General features: G+C 40.7%; 1 protein-coding gene across 4 annotated transcripts in view; it reads right to left on the bottom strand.

The window, feature by feature from the left end:
• sez6b (seizure related 6 homolog b) overlaps positions 1-19,832 on the bottom strand; it is a 422,519-nt gene that overhangs the window by 134,497 nt on the left and 268,190 nt on the right. The gene's annotated exons all lie outside the window — the stretch shown is intronic.

The raw sequence follows: 19,832 nt of genomic DNA, 5'->3' as shown, positions 1-19,832 counted from the left end.
CATGCTTTATTTATGGTACATATGCTGTGATTGTCTGAAAAGGTCATTTAGTCACAGAGACAAATGTCAGCCTAATGTAATCATCCTCCTTACATTCTTTCACTTAAAGGTAGAAACTAAAATCTGATATTTATCAATCAGTTTTAAACACCATTATCAAAATCATATTGACCCAGCTTTTGTCAAGTTCAGCATTTGAGCCCTGAGCCAGATATCTCAGCACTTGCTGACCAGACAACCCCTGGCCTTTCCCATTGCACAGCTTGCAATCATAAAGGAATAAATAATAAAAAGAAAATTGTATATTCTTTTCCAGTCTTTGAATCCCTCCTTTTTTTCTCTTTGGTTTGTTTGTGTATTTGTTTTGTTTATTTATTTATTTATTTTTTTCTCTTCTCTTGCTGTTGTGTTTAAAAAGTCTTTTAAACTGTATGCCCTTTTTTCTTTGCTCTTTTGCTTTGAGCTTTGCTTGTTATTTTTTGGAAGCTTTGTATAACACCTCAGCCAAGGGACTACGGATGAAAAATAGCCTTTTGGCTAACATTTTATATTCAATGTGTTTATTAATTGCACTGTCCCTTTTAAATAAACTAAACCTAAACCTAATTGACCTAACCACAGTGACGTCATCCAGTGGTTAGTGAACCCCCATTTTGAAGCTTCAAATTCGGTATTTCAGCTGTTGCTGTGTCTGTTATTTGGAGCTAGAAGTGATCATATTTGGACAAGAGGCCGGAGCTGTGGAGGAGCAGCCCGCTGTCAGTCTGAAGTCTTCAAATAGCATTGCTTTGTCAGTGCTTTCGGTGTCAGATCCCAACGCCACATTTCACATTCACATGCTACTCCACTGGATGGCCTCAGCTGAGAATGTAGCCGGACAGAACTGATTGCAGTATTTTAAATCATTTTTTATCTTTGCACCTCTTGTCTGCACTTTGACTATTTTTAACGATGCTTTTTTAAAAAAAAAAAAAAAAATGGTAATTAATGTTACCTTTTATATCATATCTCTTTACTCTTACTGTAAATTTGTATTTTTGATGTTTTATTACTCTGCAAAGCACTTTGGATAGCCCTGTTGTATGAAATGTCCTTTACTAATAAATGTAGATGTAGCCAGATGTAACATGTTGCATCCGCATTATATGCAGCAAGACAGGTAAAATGCTGCTTGTAACAATGCAAAATAAGGAATGCAAGGGTTGGGGTAGGTGAAAGGGGTGGTGGATAAATAAAAAAAAACCTGGACTTTCATGCGGGGGTCTGATGTTCACGCCCCATTTGAATGTGATGTGTTTTTTTGCACCTCACCCACCTCCTACCCCTGATCCTAAAAATCTGTGCCAGCATGTGTATTTGTTGATGTCCTGGCATTGGTTGCCATGTGCTTTTGTTGCCAAAACATATCAACATGCAGCATAATCCCACCATGTGCTTGTGTTGACATCAGGGTAACAGCATCCTGGAAAGTCAACAGCAGATGCAGAAGGATACCTAGAGTGTATTATGTAGATGCAGAAGTTCACTGCAAAGCACCAACATGTGACGACTTGGGATGAAAAGTTGTTGGTACATCTTATGACTCTGGGCTGCACCGTGATATGAAGCAAAACTTGGATTTAATGAGTTCAAATGAACATCAGTGTCACTAATTTGTGATTAAGGACTCTTAAATAGGATAGTGATAATTGTAGAAAAGTAGTTTTTTAATAACCTTTCTTTGAAATATTCCTAGTACACAAAAATACTATGCATACTTAAGGTTTCTTAGGATTTAGTTACCCCATATACATTAATAGTCAAATTGTTTGAGGCAGCTGTGGCTCAGGAGGTAGGGTTGGTTGTACATGAATCAGAGGGTCCCCAGCGCCTGCAGTCTGAATGTAAATAGCAGTATGAGCATATATAATTGGATGAGATACTGCACCCCAAATTTCTGTGAGTGAATGGTTAACCAACACGTGCTCATTCCAACTGGTCACATGGTGCCGCTCTGTCAGTGACCTTCTGTGTCTACTTATGACCTTTAGGTATCCTTCTGCATCAGCTATCTACACTCTGGGATGTTGTCTCCATGATATCAACAAATGCGCGTGATGGGATGTTGCAGCATGGTTCTTTTGTTTACACAACAGTGCAAACTGTCATGATGATTAGGTTTAGGCAAAGGAGGTATATGGTAAGGTGTGGAGAAGAAAACCCACACACATCCACATGGGAAGTGAACTCCTGCATAAAAGTTTTTATGGGACCCATCCACCTCCCCATCAGCCCACCCTATAAGTGCACTTGCGCTCCTTATATTAAGTGGTTACCGGCAGCGTTATTACCTGATGCTGTCCTTCACAGTTTCATGCACACAAGACCGGTTCCATCTGGCTGCGTTCTCAAGAGACGCTGCCTGTGAGCGTTACATGCTGCATTCGGCGGTCCACAGTCCAACGGTAGTGGTTCTGTCCAAGTGTGTTCTTATCTGCCGCCATCCAGCCGTGTTTCTGTTGGACGCGGAATTTGATAGGGGCGTAAATCACTGGTTTCATAACGATGATACTTTAGACAATGATACGATATTTGCTGATATTACAAAGTCTACCACGATACAATTTTAGTTTGATTCGATTTAGGGGCCTGCGACTGATATGGGCCGATATTATATGCTCATTTAACACAGTCGCTTACAGGAAAAGCTGCCACTCCTTTCTTTGCTTTTGGCCAGTAAAGATATGAACAACATATATATAATTGGAAATAATCACATTGTTTACACATTATGTGCGCTATATGTTGACTCGCTGTTTCTCCGAAAACAAAACATTTCCACACTGATGATATTTTCCTGAGTACACAGCGTTATTCTCATCATCTTTCTCTTAGCTGCTCCCCGATGGATGATATGGATAGATGTTTACACTTTGCATCAACGTTACGTGATTATTGCTCATTTAATCGATAAATTTATTCAGACTGATGGATCATTACACTCCTAGTATTTGACGAGTTTGGAGTGAGAATGGACTGGGATGTTACACGCCAAGGATGTTTTGTTCTTGTGTATTGACGTCAATGGATTTATGTCGTAGCCTGTGAATTCATTATACAGTCTGCATACACCAAACTTAATGTCTTACCCTAGTTTAATAGATCTATGTTGCACTGTGTAGCTACATTAAACTAATAAGATTGCAAAAATCTCAGTCTGCAGGAGACTTTACCTGTATCTGATTTTAGATCAAGCCACTTTGACAGAGCAGCGCTATTTGAGAAGTGAAAACTGGCTGAGATAACCAAGTAGCAGGTGGCACCTTGTATGGTAGCCTTAGACACCAGTTTGTCAATGGGAGACTGTGATAAATCACATTTACCCAACACTTTAAGGAAAAGCCTGACCTTGTTATTTTTGTGGAAGTATTTTAAAAAGGGTATAAAAAGGCCTTTAAACCAGCATCCAAACCATCAGATGTGCAGTGTAGCTAATGAAATTCCTTCATATGAATTAGCAGCTCTATACAGTGGAGTATGGCATGTTGTGGTATGGCACAATCTATTTTAGTTTGTAAAATCCTCCACTACTGTTGAATAATTCCTCTCCTCTGACATCAAAACTGGCATATTAACAATGACAGAGCAGCTGCATGTATTCAAGGAGGAGCTGCCATCAGATAAGAGGTGGTTTGAAAGCAATACACACTCTCCCCATATGCTGATATAACTGAATTCCAGACATTTTCTGCATTGTCCTAATTCTGCTGTGATCCGCTGGGAGAGCAATCTGAGTCTTGACAGAGGGAGTGGCAGAGAAAAACAAAGAGAAAGATGGAGAAGACCTACAGTAGCTGCTCTGAGGAGAATCCACTGGGGCTGCACCCCCCTTCCCTCCATCCTCAAGAGGCCATCAACAATGATAAATAGCCAGTAGGAAAGAGAGGATGGAGGCAGAGAAACACTCAGAGATCATACATAAAGCAGAGGGCCATAGATGATGCAGGATGAGCTGAATAGAAAAGAGCATGGGAGGAAACAAATTGCTGGCAGATTGTGGTCTAATCTATGTTGCAGTGGAAATGCAGCTCTCTTCTTTATTCCCCCACTCCCTGAGAGTCAATGAGCCATGGACATACAGTAGAAGCCCCACACCCACCCTCCACCCCTGCAATCCATTTGATTTTTGCTTTATTGCAGCAGCTTTCAGCTGAGCTACATGGACATGTTGTTATAGCAAGATCACCCTGCCGTTTCGTATTCAATTAGCCTAACATGCTATGGAGCACCAGACCTTTCACCCAGAGGTAAATCGCCCAGGAGCAGCGAGGAGCTCTTGTTCTGTGAACGCCAGCAGCTCTACGGGCCAATGTAAGGATACATGGGGTTTCTAATGATGGTGACCATGAAAGAAGTCATGGAGTGAACCATCAGCTGCTAATATCTTCACTGCATCCCACAGCCGTCCAGTTCTCAAATTGTTTTGTGTCAACAGACAGTATATTTCTATTTCGGCATGAGAATGATAATGTCAGTTAACCTGAGCAAATTGGCTTCATCTCATATTAAAAACATGTAAAGCCATGCTGCCACAGCTGGTGCCATCCACTGGCGTAGGGTAAGACTGAAAATGGTTCTGTCCAGCCTCATTCTCAGCTGAGGCCATCAAGCTACATATCATGTGCATGTGAAAGGTAGCTTTTGGCATCGGAATTTTGCACCAGAGGCACTGCAAAAGCAGCTGTGTTTGACGACTTTAAAATGCTACTTCAATTTTGTCTTTTAATTTAAAAATGTGTATGATACTCAATTACCGATGTGCCCTTTAATCAGCTTTTCGGTCATTGTCAGTATGTTCCAGTGTTCTTATGTTTGAAGAAATAGTCAGACTCTATATGCTTTTACACATTTACTGTATATTATTTATAAGCTTAATGATTTCAATGCTGACATTATATATACTGAAAGAATGTGTTGCCATGTCAGACATTACTGTAGTTACCAGTATCAGTCTCTCATGTAAGGTTGTTGTCCCTCAGTTTACTGTCCTGCGTCCTGACAGCCCCGCTGATGTTGTATAGCGCCATGAAATTTCCTTTTGCTAACAAAGACAAATAGTCTATTAGCCATCTTGCATTTTACATTGACTGATGAAAAATACATACATCTTCCTCGAAGCCCAGACATCAATAAAGAAACTGACAGAGGGGATTTATTTACGCCTCGCTCATCAGAGCTCATTGAGAATAATTGGGCGTGACAGGACAAGATACTGTGGGTGGGAAATATCCTTCAGTGTTGGGATTCAATTTCACACAGTGTTATTATATATAACGTCTGTGGGACTGAGCAGTGTTTGTATGCGAGGAGCATTTAATAGTGAACTCTAGATTGCATAAAGCTGCACAGAGTAAAAAAAAAATTGCAAGACCACCTGAATTCTAACTGCATATGATGGCTAAAATTGAAATGTATCATCATTAAAAAGAACAAGGAAATGCATCATTCTTCTGAAAGATGTGTCAAAATTTTGGTGCCATGAAAGCTTGTCTTAATTAGATTGGAGTACCATGAGACACAATAACAGCAGATGTGAGTGTCATTCAAAATAATCTGATAACATTTTAAAAAATAAAGCATAAAGTGCCTGTTGTGTGAATGGAACCACTGAGTACAAAAATCAAAAATCCACATTTTTCCTCTTAACTGTAGTGCTGTACACCCACAAACTGTATCACCACGCAGAAAGATGCGTGCATCTACCACTAGCTCACCCAGCACCACTGAGCTGGCTAATGTTCAAGTTTAGCCAAGGACATAAATAAATAAAGGACCATAAATGTTTACATCTCACACTGTGAACCGATTGTCCAACAGTAGATGCATGCTTTCTGAGTAGATGCATCCTTGGGAGCATGGATCCATTTATGGACGGGAGGCTCCAACACTTGACAGCTCACACCAAGACAATCTAGATTATTAAATCAGCCCGTTCTCATTTCAGCATCGTCAAATACCAGCACTTCTGCGTATAAGATTCCGACACTAAAAGCCACCTTTCATGGCTATGGTGTCAGCTGAGAACACGGCAGGACAGAACTGGCCTCGGTGTTATTATACGCGAATGGACAGCCAGCCAACATGTCTCATCTGCAAGTGTCAAAAAAAAAAAGTAAGTATTTTTGAATTGGGCCTGAACTGTTCCTTTAATTCTCCCTTGAACACACCAGGTGCCCAAAGAGAGAGCCTAAAATAACAGGAGCTATATGACTGTTGAGACCTCTTGTCTTCCTGTTCCCTCCCAATTAATTAAAGATCAAAAAGAGTTCCAATTCAAAGCCAGACATAACTACTTCTAGTTACAAACTTACTTTTGTACAATGGCTATCATATCAATATCATAATTTTTTTTTAATTTTAAAACTTTTATTTTAGAATCAGAAACAGAAGTCAATACTGATCTGTAGGGGTCCATTACAGTCACGCTGATGCCAAGCATAGAGAAAGAAGTACCATAACAAATCATGTAAAAATATAAGAAATATAACAGAAACACAGTAAAAGTAAAACAATTAGCTCTTGAATGTAAACATTTTAAAATAAAAGTATGTATAATGTGCTGAGTATTTAAAATGTGCGAAAATGTAAAATATGTGAAAATGTAAAATGTAAAAGAAATACATAAAAGAAGATTAGTGCTAGTATGTGAATATTTAAAATTAGAAATATGGATAATGTGCTGAGTGTGTAAAATATAAAACTGTATGTACTTATGCTACAATGCAATGTATAAAATTACTTTGTAAGTTAAAATATAAATATGTGTGCAATGCAAAAATGTACAACAAAATTTCAATCCCAAGTCAAATAGTCTTTTCATTGCAGTAACAGACATTTGTAACATGATTACCACAGGTAGCCAAAACCATCTGGGTCAGCATCGACCCAATTTCTACCTGCCAGAATCAGGCAAAATAAACTGTGACACCCCTATAGGGGTGTCACCGGGAATTCTGGGCCCCATGAAAACATATCTCATTGGGCCCCATCACCCTGGCCCAAGCCAACCCTGCACAATTATTAGAACCACACCTACATTACCCAATGACCCATTAACAGCAATAAAAAACTATAACTTTGTTATACACCCCTGAAAATTGTGGATAAATAATAAGAGTTAATCTAATATTTCTCCACCAAGACCTGATATTTATTTTTACAAATACAGAGACACATTTTAACATTAACATCACATCCCTGCTGTTAGTTTGGAGTAGACAATTGACAGCCACTAGAGGCCTTTATGTTTACCTGAACTCAAAATACCAAAAAACCCCAACAATTTCCCAAATTTCACTGCCTTTACATAGCAATAAGGAGAACATGCCTTTTACCTGTCTACCATGCACAATATTGCCCTCCAGACAGGCCACCTCTTTAAACAAGATTATATGAAGCCAAGTGATTTGTTGAATAACAAGGGCCTATTTGGTATAATTTAACCCTTCAAAGTGAAAAACAAAAGATTGTACCTACGATGCTGAGTAATTTATAAATATAATAAACTTTTATACAGTAGTTAGCTCCAACCAAGCAATTTGATCGGTCGAGACGCATTCCATGAGTGCTGATATAGAAGTACAACATCACTGGGACTGTTAACTTTAACTCAACTGCATGTACGTATCACTCCGCTTCATGGCCATTCAGAATCCGTTAATTAGTCCATCCATTCATCCATTTTCTTCCGCTTATCAGGGGTTCGGGTTGTGGGGGCAGCAGCCTAAGCACGGAAGCCCAGACTTCCTTCTCCTTGCCATTTCATCCAGCTCTTCCCGGGGGATCCCGAGGTGTTCCCAGGCCAGCTGTGAGACATAGTCTCTCCAGCATGTCCTGGGTCTTCCGCGGGGTCTCCTACTGGTGGGACATGCCCTGAACACCTCACCAGGGAGGTGTCCGGGAGGCATCCTAATTAGATGAACGAACCACCTCATCTGACTCTTCTCAACGCAGAGGAGCAGCAGCTCTACTCCAAGCTCCTCCTGGATGACCAAGCTTCTCACCCTATCTCTAAGGGAGAGTGTAGCCACTAGGATGCCCATAACACTCTACTACCAAATGTTGTACTAATGGACCCCTGCATTTTGCCGACCAAGCAAGTACTTCAGTGGATGACGCCTTCAACATCAGACTGCATTTCATCCTGAAACACCTTGACCCCCCAGGGACATATGCAAGGATCCTCTTTGTGGACTTCAGCATCTTCTCAGAAATCACCCGCTTACACAATATTTACTGCCAAGACCATTTTATTTATATGTAAAATCTGTTATTGTAATCTGTAATTGAAAACCCCAATAAGGATATTAATAATAAATATAATAAATAATATCTAATAATAAATATTAATAATAAATATATATAATAATAAATATTAATAATTATTTCAGACAACTCAAAATGTCTTTCAGATAGCGTATGATTGATTCGGTCGGACAGCTTGCTTGACAACTTGCCAATATGCTCTAATATATATACATATTATATGTTTATTATCTCCTATATTGCTATATATATATATATATATATATATATATATATATATATATATATATATATTTACATGTATTTCAAGACTGTAAAGCACTCTGGCTAGCTGCGGTTGTTTTTTTAAATGGTCTCTCCAAAAAAAAAAGTTTGACTTGACTTGACCTAATTTGACTTGACTTGACTGCACCTCAGGAAACCCCTGTGTCAAACTCCTGAAATTTGCAGATGGCACAACAGTCATCAGCCTCATCTGGCAGAACAATAAACTGAATACTTGTGACCTTTGATCCTTCAGTAGGCACTGGAGTAAAAACCAACATGATTTTATAAAGCATATTGCCACATGGGTTTGGGAACACTTTGAAAACCATTGCCAGTAAACACATTTCATTGTTGCATCTAAAAATGCATGTTCAGACTCTACTATGCAAAGTGAAACAACATCCATAAAAAGCAACAGACTTCTCTTAGCCTGAGCTCATCTGAGATGGACTGACAGAAAGTGGGAAAGTGTGCTGTGGTCTGACAAGTCCACATTTCAAATATTTTTTAAAAATCATGTCCTCTGCGCTAAACATGAAAAGGACCATCCAGATTGTTACCAGCAGAAAGTTCAATGCCAGCATCTGTGATAGTATTGGGGGGTGTTAGTGCCCATGGCGTCATGTGTAACTTCTCACAACATCTGTGTAGGCTCCATGAATGCTGAAAGGTACATACAGGTTTTGGGGCAACATATGCTGCCATCCAGACATCTTGGTTCCCAAAGTCTTTAGGAGACTTTGGGAACCACAAGTAGCCCTTTTTTCAGAGTGCAGTAATCTTTAGGGCTGGCAGGGAACTGTGAGCTGCTACAGATAGGATGGAGCCTGACCATTTAGAGCTTTGTAAGTAAGGAGGAGGATTTTAATTCAATTCTGTACTTTACAGGGAGCCGGTGCAAGGAGGCTAAAACAGGAGAAATATGTATGATCCCTTTTCTTGGTTTCCATTAGAACACATGCAGCAGCATTCTGCACCAGTTGAAGAGACCTAAGAGATTTGTTGGGGCAACCAGATAATAGGTAGTTACAGTAATCCAGCCTCAAAGTAACAAATGTGTGTACTCATTTTTGGCGTCTGTTTGGAACAGGATATGTCTAATTTTTGCAATGTTACGCAACTGAGAGAAAGCAGTCCTAGAGGTTTGTTTAATATGGAAGGCAAAAGATAGATCTTGATCGAACAAAACTCTGAGGTTCTTTACATTTGTCAACCAAGGTAATGCCAAACTAGAGAAATTATATCCTTAGAAAAGGAGTTTCTGAGGTGTTTGGGGCCAAGAAAAATAACTTCAGTTTTGCCTGAATTTAACATCAAGAAATTACATCTCATCCAGGGTTTTATGTCAATGAGACATATTTGAAGTCTTTATAACTGATCAGTTTCATCTTGGTTCATAGATAGATAAAGTTATATATCATCAGCGGGGCAAGATTAACCCAACCTGGACCGAGAGCTGTTCCTCTACCAACCCTCCTTCCTGTCCGCTGGCAGGAGGGAAAAGTGAATGAGATTGCTACTAAGGCTCATTCAGCAACGTTTTTTCAACACCATGGCCCCTTCTGCTGAAGCACGACTTTTCTACAATTTATCAGCATCGGGAAAACTTGTGTTGGGCTTGAACTAAATGCAGCAGACTACGAGAGGGTCCCTACCAACAGCATATGCCAACAAGCCATTCAAACCGGAGGGGAGAAAGGAGTCACGGTGAGGCTGGCCTGACTTGGACTGGGAGCTGTTCTTCTACCAAGCCTTCTTCTGTCTAATGTCTGATGCAGGAAAGTGAAGTGGATGAGATGTGATTTTGGCTCACTCAGCAGTGGGGGATCTGGAACTGCTCTGCACACATCTTCACATAGTCATGATTAACCCCTAACATCCCAGATCAAGTTGTTGCCCTGGATGAGCAGACATTATTGGGAGCCATAAGGACTCTGATGCAAGTTCAAAAAATGCACTGCAGGAATTGAACAATGCCATCAGCAGCAACATCACCAGGCAACCGGATGGAATCTTCATAGTAGCTGCTGATTCTAATCAACTCAACTTTCAACTCAAAGATGTAGCAGGATCAAGGACCAATGAAATTTTGTGATTGACCAATAAATCTACCTTACCTTACCTTAAATGCAGATGCTGGTGTGGATGGTTAGGATCACACGACATTGGAAGGGGGGTGAGAAGATTTTGAGTAAAGAGCTGAGCTGCACACTCCAATCTGCATTCCATTAACACCGAAACTCCAGCTCCTGGGACTGCCTCAAAAAAACCATAGACTCGGTGGGTTCTCCAGTTTGCAAAACCCAAAACATTGGCAACCTCCACCCTCTGTCTGGGCACAGCAGGATCACGGCATCTCATTGACAGGGCTAGGGTGAAGGCTCCGGTGAGCTCGACTCCCCGTAAACCCATTCAGGAGACCTGGTCAGTGGTTCACAGGGGCAAACATGGTGCTTGCCTGTCTCCCTCTCCTCCACCCACTGACCGGCCACTAGCCAACAGGTTTGACATTGAGTCTGCAGGAACTCCCTTTAGTGGGCGCAGGCTTCCACCCTCCACCTTCACCAATATCTCAGATCAGCTGTGGCTCTCAGCTGACCAAGTGCCAGGATGTGCAGCCGGGCCCCTCTCAACCACCTGTATCTCTATAGTTCTCTATAGTCAGTCATGTGGCAGTACATGCTGGCCGAACTTTTTGCCACCCAGGTGCCAGAGTAAGGGACATTACCTCCTCTGCCCTGCAACTTTTCAACTTCATTCACAATAACAATCTGCTCTCCACCCGAAAGCAGGTAATCATTTCAAGCCTGCTGCCCTCACCGCATTTTGGTGTCATCATTACCAGTCGCCTTCGCCAACTCCACACTTGGTTGAGGGGATACTGTATGACTAAGAGTATCCCATTTGTTGCCAACTTTGCTGCCTTTCTAAACCTGCTTTTTTAAGCAGGATGGCCTACATCCTAAAAAGAAAGGGTCACCTCTTTTATTAATTAATATTAATCTGACTGTGCAGTCCTGCAAGGCATTCGGTACATGACTTGGTTTAACTACATTTACTTGTACTTTGCAGGGGTCATACAGTGCCACTTATTTAGGACCCTCTGGCTCCCCCTGCCCAGCTGCTAGTCCTCCGACTACCACACCTATGAACATTCCTGTTAGAATCACAAACAGATCTGCCAACCCATCTTCATCAATGAAAAGTTCTATTAATACCAAAACTTTACTTCCAGTCAGTAAGTCCCATTACAACATGCCCAAAACTCACTGCTCAACCCATCCACCTTTAAAAACAGAAAAGGTTTGGGGATTATCCGTCTAAATATCAGATGCCTAATACAAAACAGTGACCACTTAAATATTTTGATTCTGCCGACTGACCCAGATTTTCTTGTACTGACTGAGTCATGGTTAGATAAAAGTATTAATGATACTGATGTAGCCTTACCAGGCTACAGTTTATTTAGAGTGGATAAAGTTGGGAGGGGAGGGGGGTAGCTGTTTACGTGAAAGTAGGATTGTCTGTAACTGTGGTAGACTCCATCACTAAGCCAAAAGGCTTTGAATTGAAAAGCTAGTTACTATTTAGACTTAAACCTAAACTCATCTACTAACCCAGAAACATTTGGAAAGTGGTAAACGCCTCTAAAAATAAAGCCACCGATTCCTTCCCTACACATATTGAACATGATGGATGTGTGTTCTCTGATCAAACTGATAAATGCCTTGCACTAAACAAATGCTTTGCTGCTGTCGACTGTTTCTTTGAAAGAGAGTACACGGGTCTCCCTGTAAATGATTATGCTGAATGTGTGTATCCAATGAATCCTGTTTCCCAGTTTGATTTCCATCCTTTCTCTCCTGAAAATGTTTTTGAGGAATTGCAGTCCATGGATTCCAGGTGTGCTACTGGTGAGGATGGTTTAGATGCTTTCCACTTGAAACTAGCTGCCCCAATCATTGCGCTGGCACAAATATTCAATCTCTCCATTTCTTCCAGTAAATTTTCTGGTGTTTGGAAATCCCCCATCTGACTCCTCTTTACAAGGGAGATGGCATACTTGATTTAAATAACCACTGCCTAATTTCCCATCTACCATGTCTAGCAAAAATCCTGTAATCCTTGGTAAACAATCAACTGAAGTCTTTTTGGTCAACTCTTTCAATTTTAAGTCCACACCACTCTGGTTTCAGAGCTAATCACAATACCACATCTGCTGTTATATTAATTACAAATGCCATTATAACTGCATTAGATGAAAAGAAGCACTGTGCTGCCCTTTTTGTGGATTTGTCAAAAGCATTTGATACAGTTGATCATTCCTTGCTCTTGTTAAAATTGTATGATATTGGTAGAAAGGCTTATGACCAGTTACGGGATTGTCAGTGTGTAAAGCCATTACTAAATCAGAGTTTTTACAGATAAAAAAGGGTGTTCTACAGGGTTCCATTTTAGGTCCTGTCCTTTTCACCATTTATATAAATGATTTATTTTCCTCACTGAAAGATTGTCAGGCCCATTTATATGTGTACGATACAATTGTATACGTTGAAGCTATCATAGAGTGCATTTAGTAATTTTACAACTATCATTATTGTAATATGACATGCATTTGTTACTATTATTGCTGTGCATCTCTCCCTCTCTTTTCCCCTCTCTCTTTCTCTTTCCTTTTTGTCATTATTATTCAACTGTTATTTACGACATGTATTGCACGTCTTTCAGTCCTGGAAGAGGGATCCCTCATCATCCGCTGCCGCTCTTCCTAAGATTTCTTCTTTTTGGGGAGTTTTTCCTTAGGTGATGTGAGGGTCTAATGGCAGAGGGATGTCGTATGCTGTAAAGCCCTCTGAGGCAAACCATATTTTGTGATAATGGGCTTTATAAAAAAAATTGACTTGACTTGACTTGACTGGGACCTGCAGCTTTCATTTAATTCCCTCCAAAAAGCTCTTATTGATCTTAAATTGGTTCTACATGCAAATAAAACAAAATTCATGGTTTTCTTGAAATCCCAAAACATTGACTATGGGAGTTTGCATATCTCTACTTTAAAAGGCTTACATATTGAAATGGTCACAGAATATAAATATCTTGAAATCTGGCTTGAGGTGAAATTCACATTTAAATACCTCCTCCAAAATCTTGTGGGCAAATTGCCTCAAAAGATTGCCTTTTTGTATAGAAACAGCCTGTTTCCCATTGTTATGTAGAAAAAGGATTGTTGAATCAACCTTCATGGCAATTCTGGACTATGGGGATGTAATATACAGACATGCTGCAGCCTTCACACTGCTTTAAACTTTTACCGTTTACCACTCAGCCCTGAAGTTTATTACCAGTGAAAACTAAAGCACTTTGTTTGTTTGATAAGGTTGGCTGGTCGTCTCTCTGATAGACACGGTAATCATTGGTATCTGTTTATTTACAGGTAAATTGCCACCTCATCTGTCATCTATGCTTCTCTGGAATAATGGTCCAAGTGTGACAGCTCCAGTGATTGTTTAGTTCTTCAGGTTCCCTGTGCTCAAACTAATCTTGGCAAGACTGCTTTCTGTATTAGTGCAGCAGAATCATGTAATCTGTTACAAAGTGACTTAAATCCATGTGCTCTTGTATCTTTTGGACATTTTAGGTCCTTACTCAATAACTGTCCACGTCAACATGTACTTGTTCTAATTGATAAACTACATTTATGTATTCATCTATTATTATTATTATTATTGTTGTTTTGAATATGCATTGGTGCTTGTTCTATTGTTTTTAAACTGATTGTGTGTGTCCTGTCGATGAAATGCTATGTACACCCGGCGTCATTAAAAATGAGGATGTCCCTCAATGGCTCCCAAGTTTAAATAAAGTATAGATAAAATAAATAAATCAGGCAAAAAGGCACATGGTAAGGTGTAGAAAAAAAGCATCACATACAGACAGGAAGTGAGTGCTGAACTCCTGCATGAAAGTTGGGGGTTTGTTGGACCCATCCATCACCCTCACACTCCTCATGTTGTTACTGGCAGTTTTTTTAACCTGATGCTGTCCAGTGGCATATCATGTGGACGTGACAGGTTCCATACAGCCACATTCTTGAGTGACGCCGTCTGTGTATCATGTCTTGCAGAAAGCGCTGTTAAAGTGGCAGTATTTGATGACTTTGAAATGAGAATGGGCTGAAATAAGCATGCTGTTTAAAGTTTAAATTTTCGTATCCATCTGCCACATTTATTTAGACATCCTGTCACGTTTATCATTATATTTATTCCAGCACAATTTTTACAGTAGTGCAGTGAAGCTGATTGTGAAACTTGACCTGTGAGAGGTATAAATGTGCTAACTAAAGGTAAAGGTTGAACACACAGTCACAATGATTTGCTGTATGTTGTGTGTTTTTCTTTCCTCTGAAGCTGAACACTGTAATTTGACACTGAAGAAATCACCCCATGTCTTTTTTATGCTTCATGGACTCAAATGAATATCAAACCTATTTGTGTGCTGTTATTCGTGCTAATTTCTGATAGGGCAGTAATTTAATGCAGGAGAAAAAAGTCAGTTTGACTCCCCCCTTAATTAATTAACGGAAAATTCCTGTTACAATTACATCTTCATAATAACCAAAAGAATATTAGATATATGCCCATTTTAAATTAATTTGTCAACATGTCAATGGTTTCTAATTATCCAAGGAACAGAATGAGCCTGCCCATTTGCTCGCTACTCAACATTTAGCTGGATATCCCAGCACCACTCCTGTGATGCCGGGGTCAAATGGTAGATTACTGACTGTTTTCCATCAAATGATTAGATGAAGCATGCAGATTTTAAATTTACCTTACATGTTCTACATTTATTTTTATTCTCCTCTAATTTGGGTTGTCTGGAGATTTTGAAAAGGAGATATTGACACCAGTAGTTTGAAAATTGAAGCAGTCCATTGCTGGTACTTTGTGCCAATATTTACAGTTGGGGTAAGCAGTTTCATTTTGGCATTACTGGGCAAAAAAAATCTCCAAATAAACTTGTGTACCCTATTTTCCGGACTATAAGTCGCTCCGGAGTATAAGTCTCACCAGCCAAAAAATGCATAATGAAGAAGAAAAAACATATATAAGTCGCACTGGACTATAAGTCGCGTTTGTTGGGGGAAGTTTATTTTATAAAATCAGAGACCAAGAACAGACATTTCATCTTGAAAGGCAAGTTATAGTAATAACAATAGAATAGAGAACAGGCTGAATAGGTGTCTGGTATGTTAACGCAACAGTTATTCAGATAACTATAGCATAAACAACATAACATAACAAGTTTACCAAACTCTCGATCTCACTCCAAATCACTAAATCTATTGAATTCTTCATCCTCAGTGTCACTTCTGAGCAACTCCGCCAACTCCAGAGGTAGACGGTGCGCCGCTTCCTCTTCTGCGTGGCTGTTGTCTGACTCAGCATCAGTTCCAGTTAGAATTATTCCGGCCTTTCTGAATCCCGACAGGATGGTTTTGGTTGTCACTGAAGTCCATGCTTTGTCGATCCATTCAATGACTTCCAGGAAAGTTGCATGGCGCATCCTCCCTCATTTATATCAGCCTCTCCCGGCAGCACGTTGTTCAAGCACCCATTTGTGAACTTGTTCCTCTAGCTGTGGCCATCTAGCTTTTAGCCCGCGATTAGCTTTTTTTGTTTTCTTCATTGCAGTTAGAGTATCCTCCGCTTTTCGCCAGTCCCTCACAAGTTCATGGCTTACTCCAAATTTTCTTTTTGCTGCTCGATTTCGGCTGCATATTTCACTACTTGCAGCTTGTAATCAGCAGACTATGATTTTCTTTTTGGGGGCATTTGTGTTCAGTCTTTCTCAGCTGTCTTTATAAATTGATGTTTAAATTTTAAAATTTCAGTGGTACAGCAGTAATAGGAGTAGCAGATGCTTGCACACAAGCCTAGAGCACCCTCTCGCGGCTGTCAGTGTGAAAATAACGAAACCATGAAAAAAAGTGCGACTTATAGTCAGAAAAATACGGTATATTTAAATAGTTCTGAGTAAGTGGTCTGAGAAAGGATTGGACTTCTGCAACCCCTCTTGGTGCTATTTTCAGGCTTTATAAACTCTACTGATGGGAGTCTTTTGACAAACACAGGTAATTTCCAACACTTTCTCATCCCATGTTGTCACATATTGTCGCTTTGCAGTGGACTTCTGCGTCTGCTGTTTATGTTCCGGGATACCACTACTGTGGTGTCAACACAAGCACATAGTGAGATTACGGGGAGCATGGTTATGTTTAGGCAAAAGTGAGGTGCAGAGAGTGGACGGGCTGGTCAGTTACAGGAGTACATTCAGCACATGGCTGATAACACCAAAATGCACCACAGAGCGCCACAGGAAATCATTCCTGCCTGTGACCATCAGACTGTACAACTGAGCAAAATAGTTGTGTCTATTGAGTTGATCAAAGGTGTGTTTTGTTGTTTGAGCATTAATCTTTTAATTTGTAAAGGGAAGACCTGAAAATAAGAATGTTTGTGTTCTCCTTACCATAGACCAAGGTGTTTCTATCTGTTTAGGGAGAGGGTTCTAGTTTCTGGAGATCGACATGTTGCACCACCATGTTTCTCAGGTGGCTCAGAATGGACAAACCAAACAATAGCTCAAGACAGGGCCATTTGTGTTTTCATGTTTTTTTCATGTCAGCCATAACTTAGAAAACCCATCTTCAATTAATCAGTTAATCGTCTGGTCCATTTCTTTTAGAGCGGAGGAGACCTCTGTGGATAATTCGTCTTCCGGTGGAAACCTCCTAAACAATAAACGTCAGCCAATGTAGTAAAGAAATAAATAAATAAAAACAGACATAAGTACAACAAAAAGATGAATGATTACGAAGAAAAACCCTCCTGAACATCTGGATCTCATGTTATTGGAGAAAAAAGGTGACTTCACATTAGCAAGTGTTGGACTAGCTGCCCGCAGTGACATGCCAAAGTGTGTTCCATATACATGGATTTTTGAGATGAAACTGGTTTATTCAGATTAAATCACCAGGGGCCTCATGTACAAAGACTTGCGTGGATTTCCTACTGAAACATGGCGTACGCTCAAATCCAGAAAACGTCGTACGCACAAAAAAATCCTGATGTATGAATCTGGGCGCATGCATGAATCCAAGCACATTCCCTTTGTACATCCCAATCAGCGTGGAATTGAGCGCACATGTTGGAGTACCCGACCACTCCCTGTCCACGCCCCCATTTAAATACGCAAATCATATTTAAATAAGCCCTGCACCTGAGATTCCCCTCTCTGCACGATCAGAAAATAAGAAACAAAAGATGAGTAAGACGGGATTTTAAGCTTCCATTCATTAAGTTTATACACTTACACGGATCACACACTATTGTTGCAAATTAGTGCAGAAGTGCGCCGGGGAGAAGGTGAGGCTGATAAGTCTTTACGCACACTTTACGCACGGGGTTATTAACATGAGTACGCTATGACAGTGACAAATAGGGGCTTGTTAGAAAGATCTGAAACTGTAGTTTAACCAGTAAAACACAGCAAGTCACTAACTCTAACCGCTGTAATGATGCGGTGAAGACGGGATATGATTTGGGGGCGCACATGCTCAATGCGCATCACAGGGACTAATATTAGGACAATTACACGACAAATTTATTTACCAAGAAGCCACCCATCGCGCACAGTGCCAGCTTGTAGTCTGTTCCCAACCATGCTGTTACTCAGAATGCGTGAATCGTGCGTTGAACCAGGCCACCTCGCCACAATGTTGGTTAACTGCATTTGCGCATCACATATGATCTGTACATTGATGGAATGAAAGTGTTTCCTGTTCACGTATACAAATTCATCATGTGACGGCGCTTTTATAGCAATGTGTGTGCAGTCGATAGCTCCGATTACATTAGGAAAACCGGCTCTCGCTGCAAATTGCGCTTTAATGTTGACCTGTTCAGCTGCATGGTATGGGAATTTGATATATCTGGCTGACATGCGGATAATTCCGTCCCATACGGCTGGCATGGCTCGGCTGAGGGTCGACTGGCACAGTCCCGATCGGTCGGCCAGCTCCCTCTGGAATGCCCCGGTTGCCAGGAACCCCAGTGTGGTCAGCACCTGTATGGGCACAGGCAGCGCATGGCTCCTGGCTGTGTTGCGCTCCAAGGCCGGCCGCAGCTCTGCGCACAGTTCCACGAGGATTGCCCTCGGGAACCTAAAGCGGCTGATGAGCCAGTCGTCATCGTGTGCCAGTACATCGTCTCTGTCTCGAAACACACGCTCTCTTCTAATTGCACCATTTGCAATGTCCTCTAATGCTGCTAAAGCTGCCATTGTTTTCAGCGGTACTTTTTGCACCACTTTGCGCACGCTTTTATATCCACTCATGTAATTGGAGACACGTATGTTTGTGTGTGTGTGTGTTAATTGTTCACTGGTGTTAATTGTTCATGTGTCTCTGATGTGCACATCATTAAGTCATCATTCAGAGGACGGATTGGTTACACGTGTTTATTTTATGTTTCCCAGGATCACCTCTGAGTGTCGCCAAAGTATCAACGGCTGTAGAAACGTGCGTACGCCAGCTATGAAGTTGGCGTGAGGCACCGCACATTTCCACGGTCATTTCACTCTTGATACATCTGAACTTTGCCGTGAGAAAGAGCGTACGCCACGTTTTTGTGCGTACGCACCCTTTGTACATGAGGCCCCAGGTCTGTTAGCTTTGGAGAGGAAGAAACCTGGGGGGTGTTCCAGAAAGGAGGTTCAACATACTGTGAGTCTAACCCTGAACTCTGAGTTGATTTACTCCAAAATGGAAAACTCTGACTATCCGGTTTCAGAATAGCTGATCCGAATTAGTTCAATCGACTCTGAGTATGTTCACCCTGAGTTCAGTGCATGCACAACCTCAATAACAAGCCATCATCAATGGAGCCCCTGATACTAGAGGTCCTCATGCTGCCTATGGCCAATATAAGCCCATATTTAAAGTAGAAGAAAGAAAAGTAACACAGCTGCAGCAGCTAAGGAGAGAAAAGTATCATGGGAGAAAATCGCTGCCTGCGCCATTTGTGACAATGCGTAAGTTTGAATGCACATGTCCATTGATTTAACATTAACTGCACTATATTAAAATCGTAGCATACAGGTAAAAAAGTGGTGGATTGAATAAATGTTGATTTTCATTTAGGTTCAATTCCAAAGGGGGAAAATGCTCTTTGAAGCAGCTGAAAGTAAAATGTATAAAA

The sequence above is a fragment of the Plectropomus leopardus genome, chromosome 6 (genome assembly GCF_026936395.1).
Source record: "Plectropomus leopardus strain MGB_pleo_1.0 chromosome 6, ASM2693639v1, whole genome shotgun sequence".
NCBI classification, from domain to species: domain Eukaryota; kingdom Metazoa; phylum Chordata; class Actinopteri; order Perciformes; family Serranidae; genus Plectropomus; species Plectropomus leopardus.
Note: the sequence above shows the minus strand (reverse complement) of the source record. Positions and strands in the feature narration are given on the sequence as shown.